At 26.1% G+C, this 10,059-nt stretch overlaps 1 non-coding gene and 1 pseudogene across 1 annotated transcript; one reads left to right on the top strand and one right to left on the bottom strand.

Annotated features, from left to right (window-relative positions):
• Positions 1–2,394: 2,394 nt before the first annotated feature.
• Positions 2,395–4,958, bottom strand: LOC100161536 (annotated as a pseudogene).
• A 747-nt stretch (positions 4,959–5,705) lies between these two features.
• On the top strand, positions 5,706–5,767 carry Mir3044 (microRNA mir-3044). Its single transcript, NR_040218.1, has one exon. It is a non-coding gene; the product is annotated as a microRNA mir-3044 (primary transcript).
• The last annotated feature ends 4,292 nt before the right edge of the window (positions 5,768–10,059 follow it).

Genomic DNA, 10,059 nt, shown 5'->3' with positions numbered 1-10,059 from the left:
AAACATTTTTGGCAAAATTGACATTTTCGAAACTGGCCTATAGTTTTCACATTTTGTTTGTCACTGATTTATGTATGGGAGAAATGAAAGATTTTTTCCAACAAATAGGAAATGTTCCACTGGATAGGTAGAGACAAATTAAATAAATAATGTAAAGGTTTAACGAGAGTTTGACAACACATTTTCAAAAAAATTGTAGGAATTCCATCGGGTCCAATACTTGCCTTGTCATTAAGTGAACCAATATAATCTATAATTTCGTGTTCATAAATAATAAATGAATTAAAATTAAAATTATGAAACTGATTGTAAAATAAATCATTTTTGTAATCGTCTGTTATATTAGTTGTGTTAGTTGTGTATACTGTTGAAAAATATTTAGCAAATAACCTAATGGTATCATTCATATTATTTGCAGAAATATTGTCCAAAAATACTGAAAGGGGAATATTAGAACGATTAGATCTCAAAGATTTAATATAATTCCAAAACGACTTCAATTATAATAACAATATAAATAAACAATTCAGAAAGTAAGTAAGAACATAATAATTAATATTTAGGTTTATAGCTTAACTAAATAACAGGTATATAAAATCAAATTAAATGATTAGGTAATTAATCATAGCAAAAAAATAACAACATAACAGAGATTTAAATATGTTTACTAAATTAAGTGTGTAGGTAGGTAGGTACCTATTTTTTTTTTTCAGTTAATTCAAAACATAATAGGTAACGATTTGGTTTTTTTAATTTGAGATGTTATTAAAATCTATTGAAAGACTGTTCTTTACAGTCTGTTACATCTGTCAGACTGCCAATAGTAGAAAATAAACTATATTACTTTCATATAACAATGTTTCAATAGTTGTATTTGGGATAGTATTTAGTCATAATATAGATATATTAAAATGGTATAGGTACTTAGGTACTATATAGTATTTCTTAAAAGTAAAATTATGAATTTTAAGTCGAACAGGAAATTTGACAAATTGTATAGTACTATCAATTTTGATGGCCACATCTGCATTCTTTGTCTCCATCTTACAAACGCAGAACATACAAAATATCGTCCATAATAATATATTTTACTCTGTAATTTCTAAAATTACAGTGAACTGTTAAATTAAATTTTATTATTATCTAGGGCACTTCATACAATTTTTATTATATTTTAGTTTTAAAGCGAGCCATTAGTATTTTAAAATTAAAATTATAAGATGGAGACAACATGTCATGCGGGCGTTGAGTCCTCTCAATACTATATTTGCAATTCATCAATTAAAACACAAACTTAAGTTTCAAATTCTGTCAATATTGGATGACGCATCAATATGTTCATGGTGTCTTCCGAAAGAACAAAACGTCGAAACATCAATAATTTGTTTATAACTTTAAAATATTAAAAATACATAGGTACAATATTTTTTATATTAAATTAAAGTTTTAAAAGCATTTAAAGTTCCAATTTTGACAAAATGTATAACATTTAAAATTTAATAATTGTTATGTAGTTAAAAATTTATAAAATGTTCAACTTTTAAATCTAAGGATTGTGAATTTAAAACAAGGTTCCACTTAAATAGGTTATATTATATAAATTACTATCTTCAGAATAATATCATAAAATATACTTAGTAATGTCAGTCTGACTGACCGTCTTAGCTCAGGATCATTTTTCTTCTACAATGATGTTATATCATTGAATTACGTACAAATATAGTATTATAGTTTCAATAAGCTCATAAATGAAAACAAGGTAGTTAATTAAATGTAGTGACGCAAGTATATAACATTTTTTTATAGCAAGAGGTCGGTAGGATTAAATTCTATACATAGATAATAATGCTTAATGGAGTGCTTCACTCGACAGAATAATTTCTATCGTAGATTACGGTTAAAATATTCAGTTTGTGTTTATTTTTCATTGAGTTTTAATTTTTTTTTGTCCTTAAGGGAGATTTATCCTGACTAATCCCCCCCCCCCGATTTGTTTTCCACTGATCAAATGAATATAAAAAAATGTCTGACAACGGCAGTCGGTATTTGGTTAGAAACATTGTTTATAAATACTTATAGTTTTTACCATACAGTTTTTGATTTAGGATATAGGATCAAAGGCACAGGCTAAGGTGTATTAGCAATAATATACATAATAATATAATATCAAGTTATACATTTTTTAATTTTAATTATTAACTATTACACCAAAAAATTCCATACTTTACATTATGAATAATTTTAAATATTGGAAATATTATTTAATTAAAAATGTACATTTAAATGAATACAATAGTTATATATTTGTTATTTTTACCAATTGTAAATTTAATGTTTATTTAAAATTAAATCAATTAAATAAATAAATAGTTTTTAAGTAAAAACAAAAAATATTCAATCTATGCTCCAATGTAGTCTTTTATACCAAAAACGGGCTCTAAAGTCGTCTGAACAAGTCAAAAATGCTGTTGAATTTGGGGAATGCACAATTGAACGAATATTTCCATTATGGCCTGCAAAATAATTCACTATTAAAACATTTTAAGAGGACGCTACACAGCCATTTGTTGTTTTCGTCTGACATGAGCGTAACATAGCAAATTTATGTTCAGGAGAAAGGGTTCAGCTCCACTAGTTTAAAAATTAGAGTGAATCCACCTATTATGAAACTTGATGGTAAGTACATTATCTGTGTTTGTATGTGGGCTTTTACGATAGTTCAATTTTTTGGGAAGTTATGTGTATATAATATAGCGTAAATTAAAAATGCTCATAACTCATTTAAAAACTGTTTTATTGTAAAAACCCCACATACAAACACAGATAATGTTCTTACCATCATGTTTTATAATAGATCGATTCACTCTAATTTTTAAACTAACTGAGTTAAACGTGATCTGCTGAGCGTAAATTTGGAATGTTATACACTTGTTAGACGGAGACAACCAATATCTGTGTAGCGTGTTCTTAATAAAATAAATGCATTTGACAAAACAAACTACCTAGAGATAAAAGTTGCTGCCGAGAAGCATTGCGTGCATTCCATGTGCACAAAGATGTAGTGGGTTCATCTGGAAACATGACATACTCCTCGGTATGATTAAACAATGCTTGTGTACGATGTACTTGTTTTCCTATTAAAAAAAAAAATTGATTATTTATACAGTTTTAATGAAAACTAACACTACTTTACCAGTTGTTCCAGCTCCAGTATATATCACCAGACATCTACTAGTGGATAACTCCCAAAGTTTCACTAAAGAATCTTTGCCTGATGATAAGATGTACTACAAATGATAATAGAAAATTATTTAATATAGGTAATGTTTATAAAAATAAACATATTTATAAACATTTATAAACGTTATAAAATTATAAACATTTTCACCTTTCCATTTCTTGAAAATGTCACAGAACACACTTGACTACCATCATGTGCTTTTTCAAATGTGTTAACACATTTATTAGACACACCGTCCCACTAATTTAATTGAACCATCTCGACTAGAAGACTACAAAATACCTGGCACCTGGTTCATACCTAATAAATCATAATAAGCAATACAAATAGTTAATAGACATTACACATGAGATCATTTTTGTATACTTTATTGATGTAACAGGTCCAGTATGTTGATGACTAGGAACTGAACAAACATAACATTGAACTGTATTTATATCATAAAACCTTATGATTGGGCTATTGGTACCCATTACCATATAGTCTCCACCAGGATGAAAACTTATACATGTTATAGGGTTCAACATCCTGTAATGTTTATGTACGCGGTTAAAATAAGTTTGAGAAAAGTAAACTTGATTATACATCTTACGATAATTGTCTTTAAGGCTTTCCTAACAGATGTTTTTGAATAATCAAAAAGTTTAACATGACCATCTCGAGAGCCCGAAGCCAATATTGGCTTGTTAGGGTGGAACTCTAAGCATGTCACTTCTTCCAGATGATCATACAAAGTCCGAATTACTGGATGACCTTGTCCTTCTTGATTATCAGTACTGCCAATATCATGTGATTTAGCCAACATTCTTTCAACATCCAAAATCTATAAAATGTTATTTTAATAAATCATTACATTTTATGTTATAAAATATAATTACTTTTATTGATGCATCACTGCTTCCTGTTGCAATTAACTGACCATCTGGACTAAATGCACCAGCTCTGCAGGGTCCTTTGTGGGATGTTACATATATAGTTTCATACAGCGACGGTTCAGGAGCAGTACAAAAAACATTAGTTTCAAATTCTAAGTCTAATCAAATCAAATAAAGAATTTAATACACAAATATAATACCTATGTGACAAATAAATCATAAAGCATACCAATGCCTGGTCCAATTAACATTTGCTGAATTGGATTTAAGTTTAATGCTTGTTCGGTTTCTTTTTGTCTATCGGTTTTATGTTGTAAACCTTTTGTCACTACACTCATAAGTTGATCCGATGGAGAACAAGGTGGATCAGCGTTTACTTGGGCAGCTAACATTGAAGCAATTATGGAATGACCATCATATAAGAGTTGACTAAACAAAATTGAAACGAGTTTAAATAAAAATACTATGGTTTGTAATTTACTAGGATTTATACTTTACCTTATTATGAGCCTGTATAAATTATCTTTATTCTTAATACACATTTCAGGTTTGCAATTATTCATATCACTCATCTTGAATGTCTATTGAACTCAATCTCAAACAAAAATAATTTATAGACAGTAACACAATGTACAATATTATTATTAGAGTTTTTTTTTTTTTTTTGATCAAACTATTAAAAACACAACAATACCAAACGCACAATTCATCAACTCGAATATACTGTACCTTAACTCTTTATTGAATTACCTACTATTACACATAATCTTTGACCAAGTGGCGAATTCATAACGACTACTGCCAGACTGCTTGTGCAATTACACAGCAGGTTAGCCAACCTTAATACTTAACAACACTTTAGATCATTTATACATCTGTAGACTGTAGTTTGTAGAAAATTATTGCTTGCTTTATAAATGTTTGGCGGGAACGGATAAAGTTTGAAATATGATAACACTATCAGTTTTGTACACAGAGTACTCTGTGACTCTAATTTTTTGTTTCGTATTTATACGGCCTATGCCAGTGTTTGGCAAGTTCCTTATAAAAAGAAAATCGTTCCGTTCCTCGTTAATTTTTTAAAAAAAGGAATTCGTCCGTTCCTTGTTCGTAAAAAAAAAGAATTCGTTCTTTTGTCGTTCCTTTGGAAAAAGAACGAGTTCCTTTTTTAGTTCCAAATAAAATAAAAATTCTTATTTAATCATTAATGTTTTTTTTTTTTTTCATATTTGAATCTTAAAGATTACGTTATGTCCTAGTTGAAAACAAGCCTTCTTATTGAAATAGTAATGTTAAAGCATCAACTTATTCTAAGTTCTAACTCAACACAATGTGATATCATATCATCTCAAAAAAACAATTAAGTTAGGTAAAAATTTTTTTTTCTAACTTTATTGAAAACCAATCGCAACATGTCATCTGCAATAAATCATTATTAAAAACAATAATTTTAAATACAGTAAAAAATATTCATAGTGTTAACCTTATAAATTAGATATTTGCAATAAATCATTTTCCCAAGCAACAGCTTCTAATAAACGCAATAATATTTGTAACAAATATAACATGTTTATGGTTTTTCTCCCGTATGAATTCTTATGTGAGCTTTGCTAGGTTAACAAAACTCCTATTAGAATTTGTACAATTCATATGGGAGATAAACCATACACATTTAAAAAAAAATTTTTTCTCAAGCATAACATTTAAGTAGACCCAATATTATATATATTTGTTATATTATTTTATATCTTAAAGATGTAGTCAGATATTTATGTTTTGTAACCATACCCTATCATAAAATAATTTGGGTGATTTTAGCTTAGTTTATAAACTTGAGTACTGTTACAAATTTGATCATAAAAAAATATATTACGTAATAAAGTATCAATAAATTGTATTTTTATTTTGCTATAAATTAAAAGTGTGTTATTAATCACATCATTTTTTAATTCATTTTCTTGATCAAACAAATGATTTGTAATTTGATTTTATAATAATTCACGTACGATGTTGTGAAAATTTAGAATATAATATCAACAGCTTAAATAGTATAGTTAACAAATGATATTATCAGGACATGGAATATACACAAATCATATTTTGTAGAAATTAATATTTGTGATTTTTACCTGTTGCTCTCGTGAATGAACTTACTATTCCCCGAGATTATCGTAAATCTAATATAAAATCTAATTTAAATTCAAAAACCATTTCAATTCGTCTATATACCTACCTATAGTTAGGGCCGCCCCGAAGGTGTGTTCTAAGGGGTGTCCCCCCAAGCGTACAATATGTATATGTCAGGTGGTATATTGATACATTATGTATTTGAGTTGGCACTCGGCAAATTATTTTTTTTTTCAAAGTTTTTAAATAATTTTGTAAATACTACATAGTCAAATAGGTACCTACTTCATGATAATAAATTGTAATTTATAATAATATGATGGTATATAAGTTAATTTTCTGACTGTTATTATAACATGAATGTTATAATAATATTTAAGTACCTTACAATATAGGTAGGTACAATGGTACATGTGTATTCATATAATCATTGAATTTTTTTTAATAATACTGTATTAATAACTGACAAGAAACTGTTGTGCGCTGACAACTGTAATATCATTTATAGAAGTAATGCGAACATTTTATTTAGACATCGACCGAGTGATAATATTCTAAAATTGTTTCATATATATTATATATAGAGTATTGACAGTAGTTACTATTTAATTAATATTGTTATTGAATATTTGGTTATTTTGATTGTAATGCTACAACTCAAACTGAATCCACAATGCATCTATTTTATAGAAAAGAATAGTTCTCCATAAAACTAACAAATGACAATTTAAAATCATTTATTTCATCTATTCAAACATTATTCATGCTATTTTCTCAACTATTTAATAAAATCAATATCACATTGGATAATGTAAATAAATCTATTTTTCCCCACCAAGCAGTGTAGGTGAAAATTCCCTAGATTATAATCTAGTTCAAACACAACTAGAAATTTAATTATTTATTTAATATGTAAAATATGATAAAACATTATTGTTTAATTCTTAAATGGGAAAAGCAGAAGAAGTAAAGCATATTTTAACATGTGCTAACCAAATTTGTCATTTGGCATTGACTTCTCCTGTAAAAGTTGCATCAGATTAACGATCATTTAGTAAACTAAAATTGATTAAAACACATCTTAGGTCAACAATTGCTGATGAGAGATTAAACTCTTTAGTTATATTAGAAGTAGAGAAAGATATTGTTGACTAATGAGATATAAATAAAATAGCACATCAATGGTCAAATTTAAAAAATCGACATATACAAATTTGATGTTAAGTTTATTACAAATATAATATATATTATAAGATTTTTTTGTTGGTATAAAAATATTTGAATATTATACTATATTATCAAATTATAATAGTATAATAAATAATATATATGCAACAATGTTATACATTTTGTTGTTAAAAATATTTTATTCAAATATACTGACTAGTATTGGACAAAATTAGATATTTTAACGATAAGAATAACAATTTTAGTTATTTTGTAGTAATTAAAAATTATAAGTGGGTTGGTACTTGAAATTTTTAATGTAGAATTTTATATTTTATACACAAAAATACAAAATAACCTTTCAAAATGCAACGTTTACAGCGAAGAAACAATTTTAATAGCAATATCATATCATAAAATGTACATAGTAATACTAAGCTTAAGCTGACAGTCTATCTTTGCTCAGAATCATATAATTTTGTATATAATATACAATGATATTATAATACACATGGCACATAATGTACTGAAGATAAGTAGGTACCAGGGATTGGAATCTTTTGAATTTATCAGTATCGGTTCCAGTATGAGGATTTCAAAAATAAAATAACTGATCCGGTTCGATTCTGGTTTTTTGATAAAAAAAAAAAAATAAATAAAGATATCGTTTCCAAATAATTTCGGTACCGGCTCATGGTAATTTAGGTACCAAAAAGTATAGTAGTTTTAAATACCTATCCAGAATGCAGGTTTCATTAATAGTATGAGAAATATTAGAAAACTCATTTGATCATACATAGTTTATACACAAAACAGTTATACCATTAAATTATGACAAATAAAATGTATTAAGTTATTTATTTGAACCTAAAAGAACTTATTTAATCTAAAAATTCCAGTTATTTTCCGGTACTTTATTTATTAAAATAAAAGTTTCAATTCCGTTTCCGATTCTTAATGTTTTAAAGGTTCCGGTTCTAAAAACGGTTCTTTTAAATTCTGTTCTAGTTTTTTATCTTGATAAACAAATTACAAACGGAATTTTTATAGATCATAGTACCTATCTCAAATTAAAATATAAACAATGAAACTAAAATCAATTGTAATTACTTTTGAATATTACCTAGAATATTGAACACATATATTATACCATAATGTTTATATTTAATTATGTCCATTGTTCAAACTCTTGCATTTTTTAAAAATTATTTAAATAGTTAATTATAATATACCTATAATTTAGGTCCTAAAGAGTAAAAAAAATATTTTATCTGATATATATTTATTATATAACCAGTATTCTGATTATTTTTATATTTTATTTTTAAATTATCTTAATCGAGGCTTGGTTATAGTTATGTATTTTGCATTTAATTTTGTAGAATGATTGGAAAGGGAACTTTTTAATTTATTCATGAACAACAGGACCTTTATTCTCAATCTATTTGTGGGCTTTATTTATCTTGACATAATATGTAACTTTACATTTACAATTGAGTAGGTACCTAAATAAGTATAATTAACTATTAAGTATAGTATAGGTAGTTCTTATAGATAACAATAGTAAATAAAACAAGTTACTTACATATTTTTTTATCTAATAAATAATTATTTTTAAATAAACTACACTAAACTACTATAAAAATGTGTAGTGTTGAATAGTGTTGAATAGTTAAATAACAAGTAATCCAACAAAAGGCTACATAAAAAAAAAATTGTTTCATTTAACGTAGGTAATTTAAATATTTATTATGTACTTACTTATAAAAGAAATATTTTATTTTAACATTTTGTATTAACTTTTATATTACACATGGGTAGGTTATATATTCATTATTACATGAGAAAATTTAAAATTAAAATTCTTAATAAATACAAGCAAACAAAATTATTAAAATCTAGTACAATTAAAAAAACAAAGAAAATTTTATGAACTATAGCAACAAGCTTACCATTACCAACTGGTACTACAAAACAAAAATGTTGTAAAACGCCTATGTCGATTAAAATTAAAACATTAGGAAATACTTTATCAATATAAAATATTTTTATAATATCTGAAGTTACAGGACTCTGGAGTAAAGGTGGCATTTAAATACTTCAATTTTAACTTGCCCACTTAATGATTTTATTCACTTTAACTATGTAATGATTTTTTAAAAAGAAAAATATGTTTTTATTATTTTTTGAACTCATTACAAAGTTCTTAAGTAGTTATACAAAAAAAGTTATTTAAATTTGATAAACATAAATATAATGGATTTTGAAACGATTAGAACTTTTTTCGTATAAGTGATATCAAAAAAATAAAAACGATATTGCACAGCCTAAGTTCTCCTTTATTTGTGATGAAAATGTTGTTTCTTAGTAATACCATTTTTATTTTCATTAGTTATTATTATATTATATTATGCTTACTATATATTACCATGGCATTAAAGATTACAAATTTCATATATCTTACTAATGCTCCTAACATAGTGGTTTTCAAACTTTTTACCCAATTGTGCGTTCTTTGATACTAAAAATTCAGCCAGTTATAGTTCTCATTGATAACCAAATTAAAAGCTCATCCAGCATGGTAAAAACTCAGCCCAAATACGATAGTTGGCAAAACTGACAAAGCAGATCCTTTAAAAGTTATAAGTA

This window comes from Acyrthosiphon pisum, chromosome X (assembly GCF_005508785.2).
Source record: "Acyrthosiphon pisum isolate AL4f chromosome X, pea_aphid_22Mar2018_4r6ur, whole genome shotgun sequence".
In the NCBI taxonomy this organism is placed as follows: domain Eukaryota; kingdom Metazoa; phylum Arthropoda; class Insecta; order Hemiptera; family Aphididae; genus Acyrthosiphon; species Acyrthosiphon pisum.
The sequence above is the reverse complement of the archived record's forward strand: the minus strand, read 5'-3'. Positions and strand labels throughout refer to the sequence as shown.